The 14052-nt window shown below is 30.4% G+C and overlaps 1 protein-coding gene and 1 long non-coding RNA gene across 3 annotated transcripts in view; one reads left to right on the top strand and one right to left on the bottom strand.

The window, feature by feature from the left end:
- LOC107359795 (uncharacterized) overlaps positions 1-14052 on the bottom strand; it is a 30657-nt gene that overhangs the window by 9970 nt on the left and 6635 nt on the right. The window lies entirely within an intron of this gene.
- Positions 448-6044, top strand: LOC107359798 (uncharacterized). The gene is made up of 4 exons (XR_001568159.3): positions 448-995; positions 1082-1855; positions 2008-2711; positions 2781-6044. It is a non-coding gene; the product is annotated as an uncharacterized LOC107359798 (long non-coding RNA).

Below are 14052 nucleotides of genomic sequence, written 5' to 3'. Positions count from 1 at the left end.
GAAGGAGGTAAAATTATGCTATGACACAAAGATGATTTGAAAATATCACTCAATCTCTTTTTGCTGCTGCTCTCTTTTCACTTCAACTCTTGTACAAAGATAATCATTTCTGGCTCTGAATTTATTTTTATTTATTATATTATTTATATTACTTTTTATTTTTTTATTATCATTATTATTATTATTATTATGGAGGATAATATATAGATGATAATAAAGTATAATAATAGGAAAGAATGGCAAGAATAGCCGATAATTTACGCTTTAGCAATGTAAGGTGAGTTTTGTATGCTGATTTAACTTGTTTTTTTTTCTTCATCTCCTTTGCTTGTTTTTTTTTGGCTTTTCAAGTAATTTATTTAATTTTTTTTCTTGTTTCAACTACTTCTTTGCATTTGCCTTTTTATTTTATTTATCATTAGTCTTTGTGAGTTGTAAAAATAATGATCATTATTATTGTTGTTGCTGCTGCTGTTATTATTTTGATGAGGCATTTTGATTAAAAATTACCCACCATTTCAATTGGTTTTATGTTGTTACTGTTGTTGTTTGTTGCTGATGCTCGTTTAGTGTTTGCTTTGAAACAACTTCTTTTGTTTCAGTCTGATTTCACTTGATTTTAATGATAATTACAATTTCTTGTTTACTTTTTGAATTTATTTCTAATCTTTTTGATAATTCAATTTTATTTTGCTCCATTTTATTTTTATTCACTAGATGGCGGTTACGGATGGTAGACGACAAGACATTTCTTGTAATGAGGTGAAAAATAAATAATGATTGGCTTTTTTTCACTCTTTTGCTTTGTTCTCATCTTCTGACGATTTATTGTAATTAAAACAGATTTGTGGTCTTGTAATTGTTTATGTATGTTTCAATTTTGTGTTTAATTGTGTCTTTCCATCTATTCACTGTGGTCTTTGTCTTTTTGTTTCATCTTTTGCCGTTACTCTGTGGGTTTAATTGAATGTTGGTTTTACTCTTTATTTTAAAAGGTTTGTTTTGTCATGTACTAATAGCAAATTTGTTGATAATAATTTTGTTACTTTTATCCTCTCTCTATCTTTCTCTTGATTTACAGGTTCAATTTCAATAGTGATCAAGTGAACAAACCTTTTTTTGTAGGCAATTGTGTTTTAAAATAAGTGACATGATGATGACTAAATCATGTGGTGATGATAATAAAGTCTAGAGCTGTTGATATCTGAAGACGAAATGGTTACAGTGCGAAAAAAGGGAAGCAAATCAAGATATTGCTACATCAATGAGGAGAAAAGATTATCTAACTTCTCCTCAAATATCTTCATCTTCCCTCTCTCTCTTTTTAGCTTGCTTTCATCTCATCTTCTCTTTCTTTTGTCTTCCCTGAGTGCAAGTGAGTGAGAGTGAGTGTGTGTGTATGTATGCTTGTATACATTACAGAGGAGTAAAGAAGAGAATAACTTTTGAAATGAACAGTTAAGTGAGGCTTGTTTTGGTTGTATTATTTTGTGCTTGGTTGAAGTCAAAAGGCTTGTCAAAATATTGGAATGAAACAGGCTTTTCAGAGTGGTAAGGGGAGGAGGTGAAGGTTACAAGGTAACGGTAGTTGTTGAAAGGTTGCTGGTTTTTTTTTGTGTTAAAAAACAGCAAAAAAGATCAGCCTCTTTCATCTTCTTTTTTTTACAGCCTTCCTTGGGCTAAAGAAAGGGAGAAGAGAAGAAGCAGGAAAATAAAAAAGCGGGAAAGTGAAAAAATGGATCAACAGTCTCATGAGGGACAACATATTGATCAAGGTTTACGCCAAAAATTTTACGCCCAGTTCAACAAATTCAATCGTTTTCACTTGATAATATGAGCGATGTAAAGACAAAATGTAAGTAATGGTGAACCATGACGCTAAGTGGTTAAGTTACATCTTTTACATTTTGTCACTCTAACCACAACAATTTGATGACAATTTACTGTCAACACAATTTTGTTTACTCAAATCAGCTATTTTATCTTCTCTAACTTTCTTCTCTTCAGATTCAATGCTAATTTATATCATTTCAGTTTCACCTGTCGGACAAATTCAATTGATAAAATCTGCTGTTAACAAGTGAAGAGACGAAAGCATAATGTGTCTGATAATCAAACTATTATTTACATGCATGCGTATCTAAGGTCATCATGAACAACCTGAATGTCTGAATTGATTATTATGCAACTTTTTGCTTTTGATTCACACCAAACTTGGATGTGTCAACCTGATGAAGGATGAAGCAAAATCAAAACAAAAAAAGACGATTCTTCAACAATCAATAGGAACTTATTGTTACTCTCTTTAATTTGATCAGTTGGAATGATATATATTCATGTATATTTAAGTGTAAAAATTGAATAGGAATATCTTTACTCATTGCCCGTCAAACCATCAATCAGTCATTATTCACCTTGATTGATGTGTATTTACCGTTTGTTTGTTTGATGGTTTGATGTTCAATTGTGAGTAGTTGACAGGTAAAAACAAGAAATATAAAGAAAGAAGAGTGTTTACCTATTGTTTGATTGGAATGACGGGTTATTATTATTTCTATTATTATTATTATCATTATTATGGTTACACATAAGAGAAAGGTAAGAACGAAAACGAAGACATTGTCGATAGTAAATATGATAAAAAAAGTTATCATTAAGCTTTATTCTCAGCTGTCTGTTGGTTATTATTTTGATTGATTGCAATTTATCAAGTAAGTGAGTAAGTAATAATAATAATATGGCAACCAAAATGAACAAGAACTTTTTTTTCTTCCAATTAGATGAAAATATCAATTTGTGCTTGAATCAACATGAAATGTTTCATTCGGAGTCAAGGAGACAGGAAACAGAGAAGAAGAGATAAAAGATGATCAAGAAACAAGCAAGACCTATGAAGAGGAAGATGCTGGTGAAGGAGGTTGGGGGAGTTGGAAAAACATGATGATATGGAATCTATGGAATCATTGACATGGAACTAAATGAAGAGAATCTATTTAAAGTAAACAAAACGAGCAAAAAAGGAACGAACAGAAAGTTAAAAAAGAAACATTCGCCAGGAGAAAGAAAAAAAAGGAAAACATTCTTCGACTTGTGATGATTTAATGATTTTCTTATCATCCTCTTACCTTTCCTCTTCGCTCTCACTCAAACATACTTTTCAATGTTCAATATCTTGAGAAGCTGATCTAGCTTATTTGTCTTGCTACTTATCGCTACTTTTATTGTCCTCTTGCACTCACTCACTCACTATTTGTCATCATCATCAGCATCTTTTCATTTTTGATGATAAACTTATTCCGGACATGGAATCGATTTTTATCACTCATATTTCATCCATATTAGGCTCAAGAAATGATATCAAAGTATGATAATGGTGAAGATTATGGTGTGATAAGGTGATGAACATGATTCTCATCTTCGTCATCTTCATCACCGCCATCACCATGCCTGATGATGAAGATGATGATGACATTTCTCTTTTACTAGCAACTCAAAGTGATTTGCAAATGACAGGGCGTCAAGCTAGGAAAAGGAAAGAGTTGTCACTAGGAAAAAAAGATGAGGAAAGTAAAAGTTTTGATACTGATGATGATCCTGATGGTGATAGTTGATGATGGTTGATGAGAATGAGAATGTAAATGACGATAAAAGTAGATGATATTAATGATGATTACGAATTTTGTTATTGTTGTGTTAAAGCGAAGAAGAAAAAAAAGCGAATGTATATTTCAATGGATCCCAAGAGGAATTGTTTCGTTTCTTTCGCCAATTTAAGTGTGCCTTTCATTCATTTAGCATTGACCCAAAGCAGTTTAAAGCTTCTCAAAGAAGCTCAAGCTGAAAATGAAAATGAAGATCATCAACATCATCATCATCATCAAGATCTTCTCACTGACACAAAAAAAGAAAGAGAATGAGAGAAAGAATGAAAACTCCCTCGGGCCTAGTAACCAGAGTCTTTCTGTTTCTCTGTCTTTTTCGTCTTGTTGTTACGCTGTTTTCCCCATTAGAAGTAAAATTGATGAATTGACCATCAATTGGATTGCATTTGGAAAGAAAAGGAAAAGTTGTTTTCTGGTTTCATTGGACTTTTTCAGGACCATCAACATCATCAAGACCCATTCTGCTCACTTCCAAAATTTGGTTGGACACATAAATCAACTCGATTCTCTCTCACTCTTACCACCCTCATCTTATGAGTCCTCCTAAAAATCTCCATCAATCAATTGTCAAACAACATCCACTGACTTTTCTTCCTTTTCTCTTCCTTCTTCTTCTCTCTCATCTTCTGTGATATATAATTAGACTCTTTCTTACAGAATATTATCATCATAATCATCATCAAGATGAGAAGGTAATCAATGGTTGCCAAAATCTCTCTCAATCTTGCCAATATCATTACATCTTCTTATCCACTTTGCCTTCAATATGTATTGATTACAGTATTAACCACACGGATTAGATGGCAAATAAACAAATAAAATGTTTAACCTATTGGCCTTTTTTAAACATCAACTGTTATTATAAATTCACATCATCATTTGAAAGTCAAGATCATATTCATCAACCAGAATCTTTAGTCAGAATCATCAGCCAAAGTCAAGATCAAGGGAACATTTCAATATTTGATTTTCAATGTAAACAGGTTAACTGGTGTTAAGTGTTGGGTAACATTTTGGTGTTAATTGTTATTGATTAAATAGACAATTGTTTTGGTGAATCTCAATTGTTTATTGATTGTGTTAATCTGGATTGGAAGAGGAGAAAAATTGTTATTTCCTGAGTAAACAGGGTATTAATAAGATTTATTATTTCCGGAGGTTCTTGTTGATCCAATTTTGTTTTAATATCACTGACGATTAGACGATTGGAAATGAGTATGATATTGAGATCGACAATTAATCGTTTAAATGAGTGACTTTAAATTGATTGTTAATTGATTGAACTGTTTTAAACCGATCAAGACTTTGGTTCAAGTTTAAGTGTACTTTTGAGGTTAAATATAATGAGATTTTAATCAATCTTGATCAAGTAATAACAATCTTTTTCCCTTCACTTCTTTATATACTTTTTCAGTTGCTCCTTGGTTGAAGGGTAATTTTTGCTGTTGATAATGATGATAATAATCAAAGCATCATCAGGCTTTCAGCTTATATTTGCAAACAAATGCAGCAACGACAATCAACAAGCAGCTGGTTTACAAAAAAAACATAATCACAAAAAAAAAGGTTATTCATAATTGATTTGTTGGGCTAATTATCATTGACAGTTTTGTCAGCTTTGCGCTGTTTTGTAACTAATTTTAATGAAAAATATAAATTAAATTGTGGGAAAGATATTATTGAGATTGGGAAAGACTCATTGATAATAAAATCAGTAATCAGAATCTGTTAATGAATGCAAATTTACTCAAACTCAAATTCAAATTGGTGATCAAGTGAAAAGCCAAAAAAAGATTGAAGAGAAAGACCAGAAATTTAGTTATCTTTTGATGTGTACGTCAAATAAATGTCAAAACCAAGTAATATCAATCTATCTAGATTGAAACCGTTTCCATCATCATGAATTCATGGTGACCATCAACTTTGTCTGTGTCCTGCTTAATTCACATCTATCACCTTATGATGACACCAAGATGATGATGAAGGCGCTGTAAAAATGATGAGAAATAAATGAAGGCAAAGAAGCACATGATTTCACGTCAAAATGATGTTCATGTTTTGTTGCTGATGATGATTATGATGATGGTAATGGTGAAGAGGGAAGAGGGAAGAGAAAACTTTTGGAAAGGAAAAGTTGTCAAAAAATAGCTTATCCATTCTGTGGATGAAATTTGACATAAATCACAATTCATAAATCAAGATTTACCTTTTTCTAGAATGACACTTTCTCATCAAACATTGACTGGCTGGATACCCATTTATTTTAAGTGAAACCTTTGAACCCACAAACGCATACAAATCAATAGTTAATCACAGTGAGAGGTAGCATAACAAATAACAATAAATATAAATATTTGATTCAAATTGTTAAATTAAACATAACATTTGATGAAAAACAAAATGGCAACTCAAGGAAATGAAAAAAACAACCAAATGAATCATCCCTTTCCCTACCAGAAAACCAACGGCGCCATTATTTGCCGGTAAAAGAGAAGGGACAATTTCATTATTACAATCTGTATAGACTATCATTATTGTATTTTTTAACAATTAACATAATAAATTAACTATTTTTGATTGAAATTTACTCTGCATTACCATTAATAATCATTATATTGTTAATAATTATCAACATGTGAATTGAAATGGTAATGTTTATCAACGGAAATTGAAATACAAATTTGAAAGGCAAGAAAAAAGTGTATTTTTTTGTTGACTGTAAATTGTTGTTAATTTAAAATCGTGATTAACTTGAGGCAAATGATCATCATTCACTTTGTATTATTTTTTGTGTGTGTGTTCATTTCAAGCTCAAAAAATATATTACATAAACTGGTAACAACATTGAAAAAGGACAACAACATTGAGAAACAATTTTTTGTTAATCATACAAACAAACGGCAATAGCAACAATTGATTATTGTATTGTTAACACGGTTGAGTTAAATTAACTTGATTTGTTTCTCTTCATCCTCATCTCCATCCCATCATCATCATCCTTTTGCACGCAAGTTAATCATGAAGTTATGAACGCAAGAACAACAAAAAAAAGGTGAATGAAAATTAAGATTTGGTTAACCTTAATCAATATTAAACCAGTGAACACAAAAATACTGAACAGTTAAAAACGTTTTTTTCCCTGCAATTCACAATAATGACTATCGCCAAATGATAACAAGAAAGGAAGACGAATACCATGATGATAATGATGATCAACTGATCCATCATCATCTCAACAGGATTGTACATCATTTAAACTATTTACTGTGGATGTAAAATATCAATTTACCTTGAGGATAAACAAAGTCACTTTTGTTGTTTTGTGTTTCTCCTCGTTACCGGTTTTCTCATTGTATTTTAACTAACATTGATTGATTTAATGATATCATTGTTGTTAACTGTTGTTTGTTAAGTTAAACCTTTCAGGTGAAAATGATTATTAATGGTTAACTAGTTAATCGTTTTGTTTGAAATTTTGGTAAAGTTACCAGTTTTTTGCCTGGTTTTAAAGGTTTACCAGTAAAAAGGCATTTTCAATTCAAGAGTTGAATGGTTTTTTGGGTAAATGAGATTTTATTTGTTTTTCAATTTGACCAGAATCTTTTGTTTCATCATGATTTAGGTTCAACAATTTGCTTATCAACCCATTTAATATTAAATTATCTGTTGCATTTCAATGATTAAATCTAATTGGGATCAATTGACATCATTTGAGGCTAATTTTTCAAGATTTAAAAGATGACTATCTAAATGTAATGGCAAAGATTTATTAAAAGGCGATTGATGGTCAATAATTGAGTGAATCAAGGGACGAGAAGAAAGATGATCAAGATGAGGATCGACATGAAGATGAGCTAAAATGAAGATGATGGTGGTGAAAATGGTGATCAAATTGTGAAACTGAAATGATACTTATGCCATTATTATGATGATTATGATTACTATTGAAAGGAGAGTGGGAAGTTGAGCTTTGAAAGGAGGGAGAAAAGGCCAAGTGAAAATTTACCCCCAGGTAAAACTGGGGCTGTCAAAGTAACAATATTCACAAATTTTACCTTTAAGCCATTTTAATGTTCAAATCTCAAAGGAAACAAGAAATCATCATTCTTATTTACTTTCTTTTTTATCATCATTCCTCTCATTCTCAGTCTCTGTACATTATAATAAGTATTAAGTATTTTTCATCAAATTTTAATGACATTTTGATGGAAGAAGACGATCAAGATGAGAGATGACAAACGGCCAAAGATGATGCCTCATCATGATGATGGTTTCATGTCAAAACGGTTTATTCATTTAATATTAAATGTTAAGTAATTTTCGCGTTCTCTTCATGGTGACAAATCAATGATGAATTGAACATTTAATTGAAGATATTCATCATCATTTATATTGACTATCTATCAGTGAACGTTGGATGTAACTTTGAAGCAAAAAATTAAGTAACTTGAAAGACCAGAAAGACTTGAAATAATTGTTAATCAGTAATAATTAATTTAACTTTTGCTCTCCTTTTTTCCCAAACTCTAATCACACGAAAAGGTATAAATTTAATTATCACTTGTGTGTATCAAGTTATTAACACAACACACATGAAACTTTATCATAATCTTGATAATAATCTTGAGAACCAACTGAAACTTGATCAATTTTGATCAACCTGAAGAAACAGAAAGGTTGAAAAGTTAATTTTGCTCAATTGCAATTTTGACTTCAATTGATTAAAATGTCAGCAAATAGGTAAGCAAATTGTGAGGGAAAAAAATTGAGAAAAAAAATCTTTTCTTTTCTTTCCAACATTGAGTTGATTGGAAAGATTCAATTGAGGACAATTGGAAACTCGAGGAATTATCTGAGTTTTTGCAAAATGAATTTGCAAATTAAACAAATCTGAAAACTGAAAGCTCAAGAGACTTTTATTCAATAATAATAATGAAAAGATGAAACAGAAAAAAAGTTGAGGGAATCAGATTGGGAGTGAAAATGGGAGTTTTGTTTGCATTCCTGGTTTAAGAAATAAAAGTTAAACATTTTTTTACTCCACATTCAGTTGATAACTTTTTCTGATTCCGTTTTTTTCTCCTTTGAATGGTGAAAATTTACACCGAAAGAGTTGATGAGACAAAAAGGGGATGAAAGTGGGAGTCGAATGATATTATAACTTAAAAATGGGATCGATATTTTGGTTGTAATTTTGCTTTCATTATTTTCCTTTCTTTCCAGCTTTTTCTTGAGTTGTATTGAGGAGTTGAAATTGATAAGAAATGACAGGGAATAAGAAGATTTTGATGTTGATGATGTTGATGTTGATGATAATGATGATGAGTAGGAATAAAGAGGGCGCTAGAATGGATGATAAGCAACGAGTTACGGTTCATCATTGGAAGCAATTTGTCCCTTGAGAGAAGTTGATGAATACTCTTTTCTTATTCTTTTAGCTTAACTTGTCTTTTCTTTTTCATGATGATGATGATGATCATTATTATTATGATCATCATCATCATCAATGGTGGTTGTTTAACTGAACAAAAATAATATGAGCAAATATATCATTGAAAGTCATCATCATTATGAGTGAGCTGCTTTTAAATTGGCCTCCTTCTGATTCTTGATTAAGTCACCAAGTCGTTAAATGATAAAAATCAATACACAGTTTAGATGAAAATAAATGTTCATTTCATTATTATCTTCATGGAGAGTGATGAGAATGATGGAAATAATGAGAGTTATGATGATAACGAATCAACGATACAATTGATTACAATGTTTTTGTTTTCAGTTTCAAATCTTTTTCATGTTAATCGCATTTTCCCTGCTTTTTTGCATTCTACATTTCAATGAATTTTATCATGGATCAATGATGTCAACAAAAATATACAAAGATGAGTAAAGATGAGTAAAGATTAAAACTCGCTTCTTTGTCATTCAAAATATTATGATTATTGCTGTTTGATTGATCTTACAATGTTTGTTTTGTTCAACAGCAAATTTCAAGCCTGTCAGTGGTTTGATTGAAACATTTTTTTCTTGCTTTTTGACTCAAAATTTACCTTTTTTCAACACCTGAAATGATGTAAAGTTGTTTAAAAAAGCTACGATTATGTATCAATAATTGTGACTCTAATTGAATCTAACAACTTGATGTTTGATTATCTTTAACCAAACTGAATGAAATGGTTTTGATTCAACAAAATTGCTCACTTTTATTGAATAAAATTCAGAATGAAAAGCAAGAAAATTTATTCAATACAGAGTGTTTCAAAATATTGTGAATGGTTGACTTGTGCATTTCTTACTCTCAATTGAAACTGATTGTTCAGAGTTTCAACTTTTATATTTTATAAAGATTCAACTAAATAGAAGTTTTAAATACAAGTTCATCAAATGTTATTGATTCTGATGAAAGGTACACAGGTGCATTCATCTTCAGAATCGATATGCTCTCTGATCCGATTGTAATGGAGGCTTAATTTAGTTTGCCAAATTCAATTTGTTCAGCAGCTATTGCAGCTCGATGAACTGTTGATCGATGAAATGGTTCACTCGTTTAAGCTGTAAACTACTATTAAGTCCAAAAATCACGAAAATCATTCAAAGACTTCTTCGGATTCGATGATAAACCGACTTATATCTTTATATCGAGACAAAATTTTGCAAGGATTGAGCTGATTCTCATAAAACATCGTTAATTCAACTAAACCAATGTTGCAATTACAATCCTCTTTAAGGGTTTGGACAAGCTCTTAATCAACTTAAGATAATTGACCGCAATAACGAACACATTGTAACAATTTAATTCTGCTAAAGGGTTGAGAATTTTTTCTTTTTCATTTCATTATCAATCTTTACTTGATTTGACTATTTTTTGAGTTGCTATTTGATTTTTACGTTGCAATTATTGAGTTTGATCTTGGAGTGAACATTTGATTTGATTGTTGGCCAAAAACGTAGGATTGATTGAATATTAAATATTGTCGGATGAAAAGAAAGGTTAATAAAGATGAAGAATGATTGAAGCCAAAGAGGCAATAAGATGACATTTTGACAATGTTTGATGTTCGATTGTCGATCAATCGATATGTCAGATAAATTTCAGATCATCATTGAGATAAACAGTAATAACAAGAAGAACATCAAGAGCTTATTTCTGATGTTTTTGTTTCATCTTCTTCATCTTGTTGTCTTCAAAGGACGATATAAAGATGAAGAAGATGATGGTTAAAGATGATGACAATAGATTCCTCGATGTTCCAATAAAATTGTATACATTCATCAATCTATTGCTCTGTTTTTCTTGTCTTTCAACTTTTTTCTTCTTCTTCTTCTTCTTTGAGTATTTTGTTTTCTCATCATCAACATCATTTCCCCATCTTCATCATCTTCATCCATTCCTGTTGACCTACAAAAAGGTTCATAGAATCATGTTCAATACCATTAATATCAATCCTCTTCACCTTATGTTAAAGTTACATGTTTGGTTTTCCCTTTCAAAGTGTCAAACAAGCAAAAGCAAAACATCAGAATTATCATCATTAACAGTGCATACACATTGGCCAACACAACGAATCAAGATGAAGATAAGGGAAGATTAGGGATGATGATGATGATGATGAAGGGAAAAACAACAGTTATCAACAAGAAAGCCATCAATAACCTAACCCGAAATGGACAAAATAATACAAAATGGAAAAAGGTAAAAATTTTTCACTTTTTTTGTCCGCCTTTTTTACTCTGTGATTTATTGCAATTACAAAGTAAATGGTTGGGTCAATGGATGATGGGAATGATGATGAAGAGTAGATGAATAACATAAAAATGAATATATCATGACAGAGTCTAATATTTCATAAGCACACTGAGTTGATTGAAGAGGGAGAAGAGGGTATTATGAGGAATCATTGGGATGATAATGAAAGTTCATTTGAAATGTGAATGAAAACAGGCTTCAAACAAACGACCTAGTCAATTCAACCCACGTAATTTCACTATCAATTATTAAATGAATGTTAACATCTTTCATCCTTTTCTCATCTTCACTCTCTTCATTATCATCTTCTTCTCTTCATTTTAATGGATCTTTTGTTTTTTTTCTCTCCAATTTTTTCTTCTTCTTCATCATTTTTCTTCTTAAATCAATATTATCTTCAAAGTTTCATTATACTTTTCTTGTTCCCTTTTTCATCCATTTGCTTCCCAAATTTAAAAGGTAATCAAACTGATGATGATAATGATGATGATAATAAGGATATTGATTGAAGATGTCAAATGTAATGAGAAAAATGTTATTAAATGATTGTTCAAATCAATTAATCATTTGTCTTCTTCTTTATTCGCATTAACAATTACATCTCAAGATGAATTATCAATTTCAATATCAAATGACGGCAGCACAAATGATTAACTAAATGCTTGTAAACCTTGAACAATTTAAATTGTTATTGAGTAAAATTAGCAAATCTTTACAATTTTTCAGCTTTAATTTTGTTTCATTAAATCAGTTGCAAGAAAAGGTAAAGGTTGAACATCAACATTTGCATAACATTAACAATGAATTATTGGTTTAAATGTAGCCAAAGATGCAAAAGTGTAATTTAAAAAACACATTTTTACTCATTCTAATTAGCATGCAATCTTTAAATATTACAATTGAATTGAACTTCGGGAAACAATCATAATTTATGGATCATGAAAATGAAAGGCAATTGATTGAGATTATACAAATGTACATATAAAAATCAATCAAAGAGTTGAAAGTGAATTGTTAATTTTTTGGTTAGCTGACTTGTTTATTAACTTAATCTGTATTCATGATAATTGTCAATTCAACAATTTAACTTTTTTCCAGGTTAAAGGGCTCTTCCAATTGAACACCTTAAACATTGCAAATAACCATTTGATATTAGCATAAGTCAATAAATCAGGGAATTTAGGAATTAAATCAGTCAAATATAATAATATAATGATCATCATTTTCTTATCGCTTTAATTAATCAAATGAGAAGCAAAAAAAGGCTGCAAAAATGATTATAGTTGGGCAAACTGATTAATTTGGATTATGATTTACAGCTGATTTAGGTTTGAATTTTCAAGGGAAAAAATGGTTAAAACGCCAACTCTGAGCAGACAAGAAGTTGAAGAAAAAAAGTTCATAAATCAGTGAAATGAATAAATAACATTATAATAATGAATGAGACTAATAATTCTGGGAAAGATGAAAAGTAAAGTTCTCATGGATCAGCCCTTAACCAAGTCACCTCATCTCACCTAGAGAGTTGATCGTTTAGGTCAAACTTTAAGGCATTGTCAGGCCTCTCTGCATCATCCTTCATCCCACCTACCAACTTCATTTAAATCATCATTCATCAATTCATTTGAAACTGATAAGATGATGGATCAATCTCAACTCAGACCTTGAAGTTTGTACAATGCAAGTTCTGAATTCAGATTGAATGATAAAGATTGTATTAATGATTGAAATCAATTGATCATTTCATTTGAAAAATGTTTCTCTTCTTCTGTTTAATTGTAAAGATTTTGTTAATTTGCAAAAACCTTTGAATGCATGAAAAATTGCAAATTGAAATGATAATAAACTTTAAATAATAAACTTTTCCGTTTTTATGATAATCATTAGCTACAGCAAAAGAAATATATCTTTTGAAACCTTCGTGATTAAATGATATAGCTGAAACTAAATTAATTAAACACCGAATGTTCAACATTTCAAAAGTGAATCTTGATTAACCAACTCAAAGGGAAAAAGAGGATTCCAATGAGATTTTACTTTCTCACGGCTATTCAATCCTGATCATCATTGCAAACCATCATCATAATCATCATCTTGATCATGTTAAAGATCAAGTCATTCATCAAGTTGTAATAATAAATTTGAAATGAACAGAAGAAGAAGAAAAAAAATATTTTTCAAATTGAAAATCAATTATAATGAGCGTAAAAAAAGGTAAAAAACAAAACAGGTCAACTAAGCTTACCTTTACCAGATCGACATGCATTTTCATACCTTTTAATGTAACAACAAATTAGGCCGATACCCACTATTATCGATATTAGATTAAATAGATAATATGTAATAATTATGTTAATTTGATTGTTGAACAAAAATGTAATGACCAGGTTAACTTGGCCTGGTGTTTGATACTGCAAGATGGTTAAAAGACTAATACTGTTTTAAGACAACAGAAACGTTCTTGCAACGTTATTATTATCATCATTTATTATCATCTTAAAGGTAAATAGATTGAAAGACAAATAATTAGACAGACTGACAGGTAAAAGGGAAGAAAGAGCAAGATAGAATCTATCTTCTTCTTTCTTTTTCTTCTCTTGTTTTCAGGAAAAGAAAGAGAAGAGAAGAAGAAAAAAAAAGATA

Source organism: Tetranychus urticae, chromosome 2, assembly GCF_039701765.1.
Source record: "Tetranychus urticae isolate SD_2017Ah chromosome 2, NJAU_TeUrti_SD_1.0, whole genome shotgun sequence".
Taxonomy (NCBI): domain Eukaryota; kingdom Metazoa; phylum Arthropoda; class Arachnida; order Trombidiformes; family Tetranychidae; genus Tetranychus; species Tetranychus urticae.
This window is presented reverse-complemented; position numbering and strand designations above follow the sequence as displayed.